Below are 17,027 nucleotides of genomic sequence, written 5' to 3'. Positions count from 1 at the left end.
TCGGAAGGGAGTTGGGCACTAAGTCCCTTCCCCCAGTCCACCCTGTGATCCGCCTGGCTCAGGGGAGTGATCACTAATCAGCATCACCCCCGGCCGGCTGCCAGCGCAGCTTAACCTGCCGTGAGCCTTCAGCTATCAGCCGTAAGGCCCTGTGGGAATGAAAAGTGGACAAGGCAGACGGGCCAGGAAGTTGTTCACTCTCCTCCCTCTGTGCCTGCACTGGGGACCTTGCCAGCCTCTAGTAGAGGGAGGGGAAGTGGGTGTGGCTGCTTGGGGTGCTGAAGACGGCCGGGGTGCCAGCAGCCTGCTATCACTGCCGTCAGCTCCTCGAGCATTCTGGGACTCGAAGCCAACAAGCTCTCCCGGCCCCTCCTGCCTCTTTCACGGTGCAGGGGGCAGAGGGGATTGGGAGAGGGCACAAAAGCGTGTTGCCGTTTGGTGCTGGTTGGGCTGATTCCTCTAGGGGGAGGGAAGGCAGCAGAACCTTTATTCTTCAGTCCAACCATTATATTGTACTCTTCCAAGTGCTTAGTACAGTGCTCTGCCCATAGTAAGTGCTCAATAAATACCACTGATTGATTCAATCCCAATTCTTTCCCTCCCTCCCTCAATCTCCTAGCCTTACCTCCGTCCTACCCCCATCCCCTCGTCTTTTCCTCCTGGCTTCCAGCTCTCCAGCTCCTCAAACCGCTCAGGCTCAGGCTTGGGCTTGATATCCCAAGCCTGCCCATCTGGATGCTATCTAGATACAGAAGATCCTGTTCCACCCTGCTCCACCTCCTTGGATCAGAGGGGGCTTGGGATATCAATCAATCAATCAGTGGCATTTATTGAGCACTTACTGAGTGTCAGAGCACTGTACTAAGTGCTTGGGAGAATACAACAGAATTTGTAGACATGTCCCCTTCCCATAAGGAGCATAGCGTGTAGAGGGGGAGACAGACATTAAAATAAATTATGGATATGTACCTAAGTGCTGAGGGGCTGAGGGTGGAGTGAATATCAAGTGCTTAAAGGGTAAAAATCTAAGTGCAAGGGCAACGCAGAAGACTGAGGAAGTAGGGAAAATGAAGGCTTAATTGGTGACGGTCTAATGGAGGTGATGTGATTTTAATAAGGCTTTGAAGCTGGGGAGAATGATCCTCTGTCAGATATGAAGGAGGAGGGAGTTCCCAGCCAGAGGCAGGATGTGGGCGAGGGGTCAGTGGTGAGATAGAGAAGAGGGAGATTCAGTGAATAAGTTGGTGTTAGAGGAGTGAAATGTGTGGGCTGGGTTGTCATATCAGGTGAGGTGGGGGGAGTGAGCTGATTGAGGGCTTTAAAGTGGATGGCGAGGAGCTTCTGTTTGATGTAGGTCTACCCTCATCTAGCTGACCAGCACCCTTCAGAATGCTAGCACTCCTTCCATTTCCCTCCCTCCCACACCATACACTAACCCAACGCAGACTGGCGAGCCTTCACTCATTTGCTTCCATCAGCCCAGCCCAGCCGAGCACAGACCCCATGGTCCCCTGGCTCTTTGGGCTGGTTCTTGTTCCGCACTCCCGGAGCTTGACTTGGGCCAGGCCAGACTTACGCCTGGGTCGGGGTAAGGTGAGTCAGGTGGGTAAAACCTGAGATTTTCAGCCTTTGCGGGGCTAAACATTGCCTAACTCATTACCCAGCCACAGTCAGTCAGTTTCCGGGATCCATTTTGAAATCCACCACTCCCGGCCAATAACCCGCCAGGAGACCCGGGTTACGGCGACCACAAGACGCACCTTACTCTCGGCATGGCTCCAGGAAGCAGTGAAGGCTTGACTCCAGAGGCACTGGGACACAATGCAGTTACACTGTACTCACAAGCACTTAGTACAGTGCTCACAGTAAGCACTGAATAAATACCATTGATTGATTAATTGATTTGTCAGACCTGCTGGTCCCTTTCAAAAACCAAAATCACACCCCACCTCTGCTTTGCCTCCTTCCACCGCTTGCATTGGCCTTCCCGGATTGGGGCTGGGGCATCAAGCGAGGAGCAGGGAATGAAAGAGCAACAAACCAGAGAGAAGATCCAGGATCTGGACTCAAGCCCCCCACCAGTCCATTGAGGTTTGTGAGGAAGGGGAATGGGGTCTCAAGTCTCTTTCTTTTCCCTGGTGCCAAGCTGCTGTTGCCCTTGAAAGTCCAGGCAGGATATATAGACACATGCCCAGGACTCGGTTTTTGGCCAATCGATCGATTGATTGATTGAGAGCCCCTTGCGTGGAGGAGGGAGAAAGTCAGAGAATGGGCTAAGCTTGGCAAGTCACCCAGCTGCCAGAGAAGCAGCATGACCTAGCAGAGAGAGCACAGACCTGGGAGTCAGAAGGACCTGGGTTCTAATTCCGGATCTGCCAATTGCTTGCTGTGTGACCTTGGACAAGTCACTTTATGTTTCCGTGCCTCGGTTTCCTCAACTGTAAAATAGGGATACCTGTTTTCTCTCCTACTTGGACTGTGAGCCCCACTTGGGACAAGAACTGTGTCCTACCTAATTAACTTGTACTTACCCCAGCACTTAGAATAGTGTTTGACACATAGTAAGCACTTAACAAATACCATTAAAAAAGTCAGTGGAGGCCTGCTCCCCTGGGTCCCTAACCCTTCTAATGCTACATCACAACATCCCTTCCTTCATGTCTAAAAAAGACATTTCCCAGCCGGCGTCAGGGCTGGAACCCCCAAAGGAATGCCCCCAAAAGGCCTTAAGGGCCCCAGCCTGACCCCCACAACCTTCCCAAACCCTGCCTGCAACCCAGAAGCTGCTCTCTGCTCCCAACTAACCCCAGGCCACCAAGTCTGTTGTACTCTCCCAAGCGCTTAGTTCAGTGCTCTGCACATAGTAAGCGCTTAATGAATAAATTTGATTGATTGATTGATTGACAGGTCTCCTGAATCCTGCCACCCTTCTCTTTCGGAAACTGCCCAAGCTATTACTCAAAAATTAAGTGGCTAAATTGTCTGTTTTTTTCCTCTCATGTACATGTTCTCTTAATGTCAAAAAGGTCCCAATTCCCCCAGGCCCTGCTCCCTGCCCGATAAGCTCACTGGTCCTGGGATTTGGGATTGGTGGATTTGATCTTTTTAATCAAGGATGGGGTTACCTTTTCATTGTTCTAGGGGTCACCCTCCCTTAGACCGTGAACCCCTTTTCTCATTTTCATCTACTTACCGCAGTGCTTGGGACGATATTTTGTACATTGCAAGAGCTTGATGTGCATCAGTAATGTCAGGTTGGATGGTCCCAGCCTGGAAAGAAATGATTGGATTCATAGGGAAGTCCATGTGCTGGGAAGGTGAATTCCAGGAAATGTCCAGTGATCCTTCAATCAATAGATATTATTGAGCACTTACTGTGGGCAGAGCACTCTACTGAGCTCTTGGGAGGGTACACTACTCATCTGTAAAATAGGAATTCATTAGCTGCTCTCCCTCCTACTTAGACTGTGAGCCCCATTTGGGACAGAGAATGTGTCCAACCTGACTGTCTTGTTTCTACCTCAGGTCTTAGTACAGTGATTGGCTCATAGTAAGTACAAATACCATTAAAAAAAATTACAAAAATACAAGAGAGTTGACCCTTCCTGAAATTGGAAGAGCACTGCCTACAAACGTCCTCCTTTTGGGTAGTGTGGAATAGTGGCAAGAATCCAGGCCTGACTCCATCACTTGTCTGCTTTGTGACCTTGGGCATTTGGGCACTTCACTTCTCTGTGCCTCAGTTTCCTCATCTGTTAAATAGGGACTAAATTCCTATTCTCCCTACCTCTTAGGATGATGAATCCCATGTAGGACAGGGACTGTGTCTGATCTGATAATCTTGCTTTGCAGTGCTTAGTGCCATGCTTGGCACATATTAAGTGCTTAATAAGTACTCTCAGTATTATTATTTGGAGCCTGGAGCCACTGCGAAGAGCACTTTCCCTCTCAGCTCCCAGCACTACCCAACTTCTCTGCTGGTTCTACCCCTCATACTCCCCTATTTAAGGAATGAATGTCCTGGTCCCTCCTGGTCCCTCTGTCCCTCCCCTGCAGCCCTGGGGCTTCTGCAGTGCTCACTCTATTTCTACTATGCCCCCCCCATCCCCACTTTTGCCCAAAAAACCATCCTGCCCTGGAGAGGCGGCGACCAGATCAACAGCCCCAAGATATAGGGTTGACTTTGAGACCAACTCTAGACTCTGAGCTCATTAATCATTCGTATTTATTGAGGGCTTACTGTGTGCAGAGCACTGTACTAGTTGCTTGGGAGAGTACCAGATAATGGTGTAACAGAGTTGATAGATAACTCTGTTATACCGTACTCTCCCAAGTACTCGTTATGGTGTTCTGCACACGGTAAAAGCTCAACAAATATGACTGATTGATTGATTCTCCCAGAAGGCCCCCCCATCATATCTCCCAAACTCGGGGGAGTGGGGGTGGTGTGTGTGTGTGTGTGTGTGTGTGTGTGTGTTGCTCTGCTATGCCCTGTGGGCCCCTGATCATCTGGAATGGAATTCCTCTTGGGATTGGGCAGGAGACAGAGTCTTATTCTGCATCCTCTGCCCGGCCCCACAGGCTCGGCATTTCCACTGGGGGGCCGAGCCCAGGGGCTGGGAGGGGGCCCGGACTGCTCACTGGGGCCTTGCTGATTGGGTTTGACACCAGCAGCCCCAGTTGCACATGTCCAAATATAGTGAAAGTCAGAAGGGCTGAGAGGCAGCCCCAGAGCCAGCGGGAGTTGGCCCAGGAGGCTCGGAAGCCAGCAGACTGCGGCAGAGGGGCTCCAGGGGGCTCTGAGGGGGTTGGAAGGGCCAGAGGACCACCAACCCTCAACTACACTTGCCCACCTAGCCCTGTTCATCAGCCCTGGCCACCAGCCCAGCCTAACGCCTACAGGGGTGGCCCAGAGGGGCACATTCAGCCTGGGGCAGGGGACTTTGGCATGAAGGCAGGCAAGCCAGGGCCCTGGTGTTGGTCTGCACTGAAAACTGCTCCGCTCATGACACTGACAGAGGCCCACCATCCGCTCTCCTGTTTCTTTTCAAATGGTATTTGTTAAGCACTTACTATGCACTAAGTGTATAGTACTAAGTGCCAGTGTAATAATAATGGTGTTTGTTAAGTGCTTACTATATGCCAGGCACTGTACTAAACGCTGGGGTGGATACAAGCAAATCGGGTTGGATGCAGTCCCTGACCCACGTGGGTCTCACAGTTTCAATCCCCGTTTTAAAGATGAGGTAACTGAGGCATAGAGAAGTGAAGTGAAGACTTGCTCAAGGTCACACAGCATACAAGTGGAACTGGGCTTAGAACTCATGACCTTCTGACTCCCAGGCCCATGCTCTATCCACTACGCCATGCAGATTAAAACTAATCAGGTTGGACACAGTCCATGTCCTACATGGGCTCACAACTTTAAGCCCCATTTTACAGATGAGGGAACTGAGGCACAGAGAAGTTTAGTGATGTGCCTGGACCACGTAGTGGTGGAGCGGAGGAACCGGGATTAGAATCCATGTCCTTCTGACTCCCAGGCCTGTGCTCTATCCACCAGACCATGCTGCTTCTCCTTTCACACGTCCTTCCAAATCTTCTTATTCCCCTACCTGAGCTCGCCTGAGCTCCCTGGTAATAATAATAATAATAATAATAATAATGTTGGTATTTGTTAAGCGCTTACAAGCGCTCCACCGCTTGCCAGCTGTGTGACTTTGGGCAAGTCACTTAACTTCTCTGTGCCTCAGTTACCTCATCTGTAAAATCGGGATTCAAACTGTGAGCCCCACGTTGGACAACCTGATCACCTTGTATCCCCCAGTGCTTAGAACAGTGCTTTGCACATAGTAAGCGCTTAACAAATACCACCATTTTACTACGTGCAGAGCACTGTTCTAAGAGCTGGGGTAGATACTACTGGCCCCAGGTCAAAGGCATGGGCCTGGGACTGAGTCCTCTCCAACCTCCACCCTCTACCATTACCACACCACCACTAACTGGAGTCCCCATCACTGGATTCTCTTCCTTCTCTCTGATCTCCCTTCCTCCTCTCTCGCCTCGCTCCAGTCTATTCTTCACTCCGCTGCCCGGCTCATCTTCCTGCAGAAATGATCTGGGCATGTCACTCCCCTTCTTAAACAACTCCAGTGGTTGCCTATCAACCTCTGCTCCAAACAAAAAAACAAAAAAAACCAAAACTCCTCACTCTAGGCTTCAAGGCTCTACATCACCTTGCCCCTTCCTACCTCTCCTCCCTTCTCTCTTTCTACCGCCCACCCCGCACGCTCCGCTCCTCCGCCGCCCACCTCCTCACCGTCCCTCGGTCTCGCCTATCCCGCCGTCGACCCCGGGGCCACGTCCTCCCGCGGTCCCAGAACGCCCTCCCTCCTCACCTCCGCCAAACTGATTCTCTTCTCCTCTTCAAAACCCTACTTAAAACTCACCTCCTCCAAGAGGCCTTCCCAGACTGAGCTCCTCTTCTCCCTCTACTCCCTCTACCACCCCCCCTTCACCTCTCCGCAGCTTAACCCTCTTTTCCCCTCATCTCCCTCTGCTCCTCCTCTCCCTTCCCATCCCCTCAGCACTGTACTCGTCTGCTCAACTGTATATATTTTCATTACCCTATTTATTTTGTTAATGAAATGTACATCACCTCGATTCTATTTAGTCGCCATTGTTTTTACGAGATGTTCTTCCCCTCGACTCTATTTATTGCCATTGTTCTTGTCTGTCTGTCTCCCCCGATTAGACCATAAGCCCGTCAAATGGCAGGGACTGTCTCTATCTGTTGCCGACTTGTTCATTCCAAGCGCTTAGTACAGTGCTCTGCACATAGTAAGCGCTCAATAAATACTACTATTGAATGAATGGATTCCAAGGTGAGAAATCCCTGAACCCAGGCCCTGAGGCCAGATCGCTAGTCTGGCCACTGACCCTTGGCCCAAGTCCTGTCTCTGGCCTGGAATGCCTTCCCTCCTCAGTTCTGCCAGACAATTACTCTCCCCCCCTTCTAAGCCTTATTGAAGGAACATCTCCTCCAAGAGGCCTTCCCAGACTAAGTCTCACTTTTCCTCATCTCCCACTCCCTTCTCCATCGCCCTGACTTGCTCCCATTGCTCTTCCCCACTCTCCCAGCCCTACAGCACTTATGTCTATATCTGTAATTTTATTTATTGTATTGATATCTGTTTATTTGTATTGATGTCTGTCTCCCCCTCTCATTGTGGGCAGGGATTGTCACCCTTTATTGTTGTACTGTACTTTTCCAAGCGCTTAGTACAGTGTTCTACACACAGTAAGCGCTTAATAAATATGATTGAATGAATGAATCAGAGCCCAGAAATAATAATAATTACGGTATTTGTTAAGCCCTTACTATGTGCCAAGCACTGTTCTAAGCACTGGGTAGATACACGGTAATCAGGTTGTCCCACATGGGGCTCACAGTCTTAATCCCCATTTTACAGATGAGGTAACTGAGGCACAGAGAAATTAAGTGACTGGCCCAAAGTTACACAGCTGATAAGTGGCAGGACCGGGATTAGAACCTATGACCTCTGACACCCACGCCCATGATCTTTCCACTAAGCCACACTGCTTCTTTATGAGAGAGAGAGACCCCAGCCCCCCCAGCAGAGTGGGCTTCCTGGAGGAGAAACCAGATTGGGAGCGGAGAGGGAGGCCATTAAGTCTTCCCAGACTAACCTCTCATTTCTCCACCTATTTGTCCTCTCTCCTGCATCACCTATGTACTTGGGTTCGTTCCCCTTAAGGACTTTGAAAATTACCCTGCCTCCAGCCCCATAGCATTTATGTCCATATCCTTACACTCTGCAACTTCTTGCATCTGTAATTTATTTTCCTGCCTATCTCCCTCACTAGACTCTTAGTTCTTTAAGGTCAAGGACTTTGTCTTCCAACGCTATTGTACTCTTCCTCTGCTGTACATACACTAAGTGCCCAATAATTACTATTGATTGATTGATTGATTTTTTTTTAATGGTATCTGTTATGAGCTAACCAAGTTGGACACAGTCCATGCCTCACAAGTGGTTCACAGTCTTAATCCCCATTTTATAGCTGAGGTAGCTGAGCAACAGAGAATCTAAGTGGTTTGTCCGAGGTCACACAGCAGACACGTGGTGGAGTGGGATTAGAACCCAGGTCCTTCTAATTCCCAGGCCCGTGCTCTATCCACTAGGCCACGTTGCTTCTCTTGAACGATTAACCCCCCCCCCCCCCAAACAGTCAAGGAACCTGGGTCTCCCAGGACTATCCTTCCTCCTGACTCAGGGTCAATGGGCCGTTGGAATTGCTCCAATCTTGGGGGAGCGTAGAGGGGCCTCAGGTGCTCCCCAGCGGGTGTGCGGGAAGGGGAGGCCCTAGTGCTCCCTGGAAATTGTAGGGGCATGGTGGAAGGAGGCTCTGGTACTCCCTGGGGTGGTGTGGGGGCATGAGGGGAGGGGGCTCTGGTGCTCCCGTGGTGGTTTTGGGGGCATCGTGGGAAAGGGACGGGACAGTGAGGGACGGTGAGGGGGCGTAGGGGTGGGGGAGAGGGGCTCTGGGCCTCCCCTGGACAAATGTGGGTGCATGAGAGGAGGGGGACTCTGGGGCTCCCCAAAGGCAGATGGGGCCTTGAGAGAAGGGGAGGGGGCTCTGGTGCTCCCGTGGTGGTCTCGGGGGCATCGTGGGAGAGGGCTCAGATGCTCCCCGGCATGGTGAGGGAGCTTGGGGAGGGGAGAGGGGCTCTGGGCCTCCCCAGGACAAATGTGGGTGCATGAGGGGAGGGGGACTCTGGGGCTCCCCAAAGGCAGATGGAGGCTTGTGGGGAGGGGATCTGGTGCTCCCGGGATGGCGTGGGGCAGGCTGGACCCGGGCCTGGCTCCCTTGACATTTCTTGAGCGGGGCGCTAAGCTGTTGCGCGCTGTTGCGCTCTGCCTCGCGTTGCCGCGCCTCGCCGTGCGCTGCTCTGCGCTGCATTGCTTCCTCAGGGGCTGCTGCTACGCGAGCCGCGGCGCTGGGGCTGCTGACCTCATCCTCCCAGAGGCGGGGTTCCCGGTTCGACTGTGCCATCAAACTCCCCCCACCTCTCTCTCTCCACTTGGCTATTTTACCAATTAAGGCTTTCTCCACCGGAGCCAGGCACAGAGACCGGGGGTGTCGTGCTGCTGACAAGAGGCCACCTCTGCCATTCTCTGAGGTCCGCGGCTGGGGCAGGGGAGCAGGGGCTGCAGGGGCTTGCAGGGGCTTGCGGGGCTTGCAGGACTTGCAGGGGCTGCAGGGACAGGAGGAGCTGGGACGCAGCAGCAGCTCCAGAATTTACAAGAGACAGAAGCTCCGGCTCCGCGGGGGGCTGAGAGGAGAGAACAAAAGCAAAAGGTGAGTGAGTCCCAGGCAGCTGGACGGGGAGCTGGGGGGACGCCCACTGACCCATCCCTCACCTCGCCCCCGGTCATCCTTTGCAGGGGACCGGCCCCCGGCGGCCCCCCACCTCCTGGGAGAGGGAGGGAACTCATCGGATCTCACCTGGCTCAGCCAATGCCTTCTCCTGGGATCACCTGGGCATGGCAGCCCAGAGCCACCGGCGACCCGGCCCAGCCGGACTGGCAAGCTTGGTAGCTGCCCGCCCTCGCCCCCCACTGAATTAGGCACTTCCCCGGCTGGAGGGCCGGACCGGGGAACTGTCAGTAATGTGGGGATATTTGAACCCTTGGGTTTGGGGGCTCAAGGGTTGGAGCTAGGGGTTCTTCTGGGCATCGAGGGGGAGGGCAGGGAGTTGGCACCCCAGGGATTCACAGGAAACAAAGCCTCTTGAGGGGCCTGGGGCAGCGTGTGAATTGGTGCGTGTCAGTGTCTTTGTGCAGGGATGTTTGCACGTGTGAGGGAGTGGATGTGAAACACGTCTCCCCGTGCCTGAGAACATGAGGGCGTGTGTTCGGTGTGTTCTCCGTGAGTCTGCTAGGTGTGGGGATTGTGTACGTGTGTGCCCGTGCTTAGCGGGTTCTAGGTGAATCTTCTAGGTGTGGGGACTGCGTGCCTGTGTGTGCGTGTTGGGGTTCTCCTGAGCGTGTGCATATGTGGGGAACACTCCGTACCCCACATCGGTTTCCTGGGTGTGTCTCTGTGCACATATCAGTGCCACTCCGGGGATGAGGTGCAGCATAAGGTGAGCCGGTACCTGTGAGTCCCAAGGCGTAGGGTGTGTAGTGAGATAGTGTGAGACAGCCTCCGCCTAGATACATACACACACATGCCAGCTGCCATCACCTGGGCAGTGCCACTAGCAGGGGACAGACCGGTCTGCATCTGTGGGACACGGGGTGGCAATCCAGCTGTGTGACCATGGGCAAGCAACTTAACTTCTGTGCCTCAGTTACCTCATCTGTAAAATGAGGATTAAGACTTTGAGCCCCATGTGGGACAACCCGATTACCTTGTATCTACCCCAGCGCTTAGAACAGTGTTTGGCACATAGTAAGTGCTTAACAAATGCCATCTTCATTATCAGTACTGGAAGCCGGCCCTGGGGCATCCAGAGGCAGAGGAAGAGAACTGCGGATTTAGATGGAGTGTGGGCACTTGGGAATGGGAGGGGAGAGTCAGGAGCCCCCACGTTCAAGGAGGGGCTCGAGTGCCGAGCGTTCACTCAGTCACTTGCATTTATTGAGCGCTTATTGGGTACAGAGCACCGTATTAAGCATTTGGGAGAATACAATATAACATTAAACAGGCACATTTCCTGCCCACAGCGAGCTCAAAGTCAAGAGGGGGAGACAGACATTGATATAAATAAAAAATTACAGCTATGTACATAAGTGCTGTGGACCTGGGTTGAAAAAAAGGGAGCAAATCTTCTTGGGGTACCATTCCCCCAGAAGAGTCCAGAGTGTTGTGGGTTGAGAACGTGTCTACCAACTCTGTCATACTGTATTCTCCCAAGTGCTTTGTACAGTTCTCTGAACACAGTAAGTGCTCAATAAAAACGATTAATTGATTGATTGATAGAGGATCAGCAGGGCCCATCACCTTTTTCTATTCCCACTGACCTAGATACACCCCACTAAGGAGCCCCCAGACCCTACTCCAAGGTGTTCCCAGAGGGGGCTGGAATGGGGACAGAGCTCGCAGTGCCCGCCTGGACCCAGGAAGGGAGGGTGGCCTTAGGCCCAATTCTGGGGTCTCCCAGGAGGTCGAAGCCGCTCTCTATGCCGAGTCGAAGGAGGCTCGAAGGAGGCGGCAGAGTACTCCGGCAATTGTCTCTTTTTTCCCCAGAAGCAGAGACGATCAAAAGGAGTGGGGCATCTGGCCCGGAAGATCCCATTGAGGAAGGGGAGGGAGAGCTAAGACCCCTGCCTCCGCCCCCCACTGGGAGCCCTCCTGGGCTGATTGGACCAGAGATGGGGTGGGGATGGGGGGCGATGGGGAGATGCATTGAATCCGAAAGGTCTTTGTGCATTGTGGCACAGGTCAGTTGTGTTGGGGTGATGGGGGGGGGGGGGAGGAGAGGCTGGGTTAGAGAAGCGGAGAGGGCTTTGCCCCGGGTCGGGGGTCGCGGGGTCAAGGAGGCTCGGCTGATGGTTTCTTTCCAAATAAGGGGAAAATATGAAGAGTTGGTCCCGGCGCGCAGAGGAGAGTGTTGGGCCTGCGATGAGGGCGCGCCGCCTGGTGGCTACATCGAGGGACTGCAGGAGCAGACGAGTCAAATTATTCTGGCTTTTGTCCCCCTGTCCAGGGGGCGGGGGCGATTAAGCAACCCCTGCTCCCTACTCTCTCACTCAGGACCCAGTTTTAGAACCTTCCTCTGCCACGGGGAGACCCCGCCCGGAGACCTTGGCCCAGGGAGAAGCAGTGTGGCCTAGCAGATAAAGCACGGGCCTGGGAGTCAGAATAATAGTAATAAAAATGAATAATTCTGGTACTTGTTAAGCGCTTACTGTGCGCCGGGCACTAAGCTCTGGGATGGATCCGAGCAAATCCGGTTGGACACAGGCCCTGTGCCCCACATGGGGCTCCCGGGCTCCATCCCCATTTTACGGATGAGGTAACTGAGGCCCGAGGAAGTGAAGCGACTTGCCCAAGGTCACCCAGCAGACAAGTGGCAGAGTCAGGATTAGAACCCATGACCTTCTGACTCCAAGACCCACGCTCTAGTCACTATGCCATGCTGCTTCTGCTGTTCGAATCCTGCTCCACCGTTTGTCTGCTGTGTGTCCTTGTGCAAGTCCCTTAACTTCTCTGTGCCTCAGTTACCTCATCTATAAAATAGGGATTAAGACAGTGAGCCCATGTGAGACAGGGACACTGTGTCCATTCTGATTAACTTGTGGTAATAATAATAATAATAATAATGGTATTTGTTAGGCGCTTACTTTGTGCCAAGCACTGTTCTAAGCACTGGGGGGGGGGGGGAATACAAGATAATCAGGTTGTCCCACATGGGGCTCCCAGTCTTAATCCCCATTTCCAGATGAGGAAGCTGAGGCCCAGAGAAGTCAAGTGACTTGCCCAAAGTCACACAGCTGACAAGTGGCAGAGCCAGGATTAGAGCCCATGACCTCTGACTCCCAAGCCCGGGCTGTTTCCACTGAGCCACGCTGCTTCTCTACCTCAGTGCTTAGTACAGTGTCTGGCACATAATAAGTGTTTAACAAATGCCATAAATAAAAGGAACCTGTTAGGGCAAAGTGTTCTGGATGGCACAGGTCCTGGGTTCTATTTCCTGCTCCAATTGGAGTTGGTGGGTTGTTGGGGATGGGGGGAGGGGGAGAAATTATCCATCCTTGCCTCAACTTCTCCCTTTGGAAAGTGGGAGTTGAGGTGGCGAGGGGCATTCCAGGAGGCAGAGAGACCTGGGCAGAACTGGGCAGACCTGGGTAGCTGACTACCAAATAACAACAATGACAATAATAATGATAATATTTTTATAGTATTTGTTAAACGCTTACCATGTGCCAAGCATTGTTCTAAGAGCTGGGGTAGAAACAAGTTAATCAAGTTGGTCACAGCCCCTGTCCCACATGGGGCTCACACTCTCAATCCCTATTTTACAGATGAGTAACAGAGAAGTTAAGTGACTTGCCCATGGTCACACAGCAAATAAATGACAGAGCCGGGATTAGAAACCAGGTTCTCCGACTACCAGCCCCCTGCTTTTCCACTAGGCCATGGTGCTTCCCAGTAATGTATTTGTAAAGTGCTTATTAGGTCCGAGGCACTGTACTAAACACTGGGGTAGCTACAGCATAAGCAGTGCGGACAAGGTCCCTGTCCCACATGAGGCTCAAACCTCTCCTGGCCTTCCATTAGAATGGAAGCTCCTAGTGGGCTGGGAATGAGTCAGTTCTTTGTTTTGTGCTTCCCAAGTGCCATTCAATCGTATTTATTGAACGTTTACTGTTCTGAGCATTTGGGAAAATACAATACTGCAGGAAAGAGACAGTCTCTGCCCACAACAACCTCATAGTCTAGAGGTCAATTAATCGATCGTATTTGTTGAGGGCTTATAGTGTGCAGAGCACTGTACTAAGGGCTTGGATTTCTGGGAAAAGAGTAGGGAATGAACCCAGGCCCCACAAGAGGAAAAGCCAAGTCTGGACCCTTTTAAGGACCCAGATTCCTGGGCTTCCTGGAGGACTGTGCCTTGAAGAATTATAATCAACTGATCAAGGCGCTCTTGTTATGCGGCCAACCCTGGTGGCCCTGGGCTGGGGCGGTACAAAACCAAGGTAAACAAACCCAGTCCCTGCTTTCCCAGGGGCCCCGGGACTGGGAGTGGGGAAGAGTCTGAGCTGGGGCTTGGTCTCCCAAATCTCTTCAGTCCTCAGCTGGAACTTGAACGGGAAGGTGGGGGGCGGTGGCTGCAGGTAATGAGGGAAGCAGCATGGACTAGTGAATAGAGCCCGAGTCTGGGAGTCAGAAGCACCTGGGTTCTAATCCAGGCCCTGCCACGTGTCTGCTGGGTGACCTCGGGCAAGTCACTTAACTTCTCTCTGCCTCAGTTACCTCATCTGTGAAATGGGGATTAAGACTCTGAGCCCCACGTGAGACAGGGACTGCCCAACCTGATGATCTTGTATCTACCCCAGCACTTAGAACAGTGCTTGACACACAGTAAGCACTTAACAAATACCATTATTATTACTATTAAGCAGAGGGCAGAGCCACAGAGTTTGGGGACCGGGAGAAGATCTCCTTCCCCCTGTTTCCAGTTCTGACTTCCTTTTTCCCCAGCTAACCACTCCCTCCCCTAATCCTGAACTGTGCCATTACCTCTCCTTTGTTGCTAACTATGCTCTCAGGATCTAGCAAGGTCTTCTGATTATCCTATCAATAGTAATAGTAATAGCCCTTACTGTGTGTAAAGCAATGGGAAAGGAGGCCCTGCCCTCAAGGAGTTTACAACCTAAAGGGGAAAGGCAGACCCCCAGTGATTAAAGATAAGAGGAAAAAGTCCAAATAGAGGACTATGCAGGATGAGTAAGTGCTTAAATTGTAGCGGTCAGACCTCCTCCCTCTCTCATAGAGGAATGAGCTTGGACCTGTAGGCAGGAAGGTATGAGACACTCACTTCATAGCCTGGAGGTTCTCCCCCAGATTCCAGTCACTTGAGTCTGTGGTGGTATGGGGTGATGTGTCTGATATACTGTAATATCGTGCTGTCCCAAGCGCTTAGTACAGTACTCTGCACAGAGTAAACACTCAATAAATATGATTGACTGAATTGACTGACTGATGGAGCTCAAGAGACTAAGAAAGACCAGGAAGAAGGGTGGGTCTCCATGCCTGAGGATTATCCCTCTTGCAGGCGGCCAGAGTTCATCATCCAGGGGCTCTGGAGATGGACTAGGGCAGGATAGGATAGATTGGTGGGGTACAAGACAAACTTCCAGAGCTAGAGGAGGGGAGGGCCTGGTGGTATAGAGCAGTTGGAGGATGCAAGATGGAATTTTCTAGATTGAGCTCTGGGGTGAGCCACTGGGTGGATAGATGGAGACCTTGGTGAGGATGGACAAGAGAGGAAGGGAGATTGTTTTGTAAGTGGATTGATCGTTCTGGGAATGGATCATTATGGAGGCAACTGGAGGCAGACAGTCTGGGCTAGGGCTGAAGGTTAGACGCCATGCTGGCTGGCATTATTGCAGACAGTTTAAAAGCTGGGGTACCTTTGAGGGATTAAGAGGAGATTGGAAGTAGCCAGCGGGCTGTTCTCGGGTGCAGTGCCAGCTGAGTAATTGAGGGCCTTGTTCACATACGGGAAAACTCCCCAACTTTTCTCCCGAGCCAGTTGCCGAACTGTTCCTCGCACCAGGCCAGAGAGGAGGTTCGGTCTGCCCTGCCCTTTGCCCGGCTCTGTGCCTGGTTCATTCATTCGATCCGTATTTACTGAGCGCTTACGGTGTGCAGAACACTGTACTAAGCACTGGGAAAATACAGTTCTCAGGCTTGCATGGGCAGCTGGGAGGAAATTCCCCTCTGCTGGGGCGGGGCTTCACCCTACTAACTGTGGCCCAACAGAGGGCAGCACAGGCCTCACCTACCAGAGGGTGACTCAGTGTCCCCATAGCTGGGCGTGGCTCCCCTGGGCTCCCTCAGCACTGGGCCGGCCCAAAAGACTCTGGCCCGGTTCCTGGGCTTGGTTTGTTTGGGGATTGTTGTGACTTTTGCTACCCCCACCCCAAGGACCTGGAGAAATCCAACACTTTCCAGAAGTGCTGGAAAGCCAGTCCTTAGGATTCTTCCCCCGTCTCTCAGCCATCCGGCATGGAACTGGGAAACCAACTGTGCGATGGGGAAGCCCAGAGCCGGGCAGCCAGTTCAAGCCACCAAGGAGGGTGTCTTTCACCAGTCACTCAATCTGGGGTATTTATCGAGAGCTTACCGTGGGCAGAGCACTGTACTAAGCACTTAGGAGAGTACAATAAAACAATATAACAGAGGTGGTAGACACATTCCACAAGTGAGTTTACAATCTAGAGGGGGAGGTAGACATTAATATAAGTAAATAAATTAGGGATATGTTCATAAGTGCTGTGGGGCTGGGAGGGGCAATGAATACCTCTTAGTACAGTGCCTGGCAAATAGTAAGCACTTAACAAATACCATTATTATTATTATTATTATTATTATAGGGAGAGAGTGGGAGAAGAGGAAAGAAAGGCTTATTCAGTGAAGACCTCTTGGGAGGAGATGTGCCTTCAATAATGCTTTGAAGGTGGGGAGAGTAACTGTCTGGCAGAGAGCCTTCCAGGCCATTGGTGGGTAGGCAGTTCTGGCCCCTGGGGCCCGGGTTGATGTAGGGAGCCTGAGGGGAATAATAGCTATTTGAAACCGCCCCAAGAGAAAAATGTTGCCTTTGCTTCAGGGCTTCCCTAGCTCAAGCTGCCCTCCATCTCCACCCAGGCCCAAAGCTCCCCCATCCCCCTCCACTCCCCTCTGCTGACCCCTGGCCCCATCCTCTCTGCCTGCCCAAGATTCTGCACCTCTCTCCCCACCTGCTCCTGCCCCTGCTATTTCCCATGCTGCTTTAATTTGCCTGGGTCCTACAATAAAAGGCTGTTGGGAGGTACCTAGAAGTGGGCAGAGGCTTCCTGGAGAGATTGAATCCCACACAGGGGTGGGCTGAGGCTTGTCTATCAATCAATCATATTTAGTTATTGTGTAGGGGCCTGGGAACCCCAGGAGCATACCTTGTTTGTGGGAGGGAAGGGGAGAGAGAGAATGTGAGTAAAACAGAGAAATGAGTAACGAACTGGGTGAGAATACTCAGAACGAACCCGAAGAAAGGCACCCTCAGTTTTGCTTCAGGAAGTCTGGGTGTGGCTCATCCAGAATCAGCCGTTGACAGAACAGTCCCTCAGTCCATCAGTGGTATTTATTGAGCGGTTCCGGAGTGCAGAGCACTGTTCTAGGCGCTGGAGAGACTATAGTAGAGTAGGTAGTGGGAGTGGGGCAATAGGGGCCTTCAGGATTAGTGAGGACCCCCCTTCTCTCTCAAGTGAGGTGTGGAGCCTGGATCCTGCCTG

The 17,027-nt window shown here is 52.2% G+C and overlaps 1 protein-coding gene across 4 annotated transcripts in view; it reads left to right on the top strand.

Moving 5' to 3' along the window:
- Positions 1-9,247: 9,247 nt before the first annotated feature.
- Positions 9,248-17,027, top strand: part of FLNA (filamin A) — a 63,204-nt gene continuing 55,424 nt past the window's right edge. For all 4 annotated transcript variants that reach the window (XM_029067831.2, XM_029067829.2, XM_029067830.2 and 1 more), the window contains exon 1: positions 9,248-9,384. The gene's annotated coding sequence lies outside the window, so the exon portion shown is untranslated. The remainder of the gene's footprint in view (positions 9,385-17,027) is intronic.

This window comes from Ornithorhynchus anatinus, chromosome 6, assembly GCF_004115215.2.
Source record: "Ornithorhynchus anatinus isolate Pmale09 chromosome 6, mOrnAna1.pri.v4, whole genome shotgun sequence".
NCBI classification, from domain to species: Eukaryota; Metazoa; Chordata; class Mammalia; order Monotremata; family Ornithorhynchidae; genus Ornithorhynchus; species Ornithorhynchus anatinus.
This window is presented reverse-complemented; position numbering and strand designations above follow the sequence as displayed.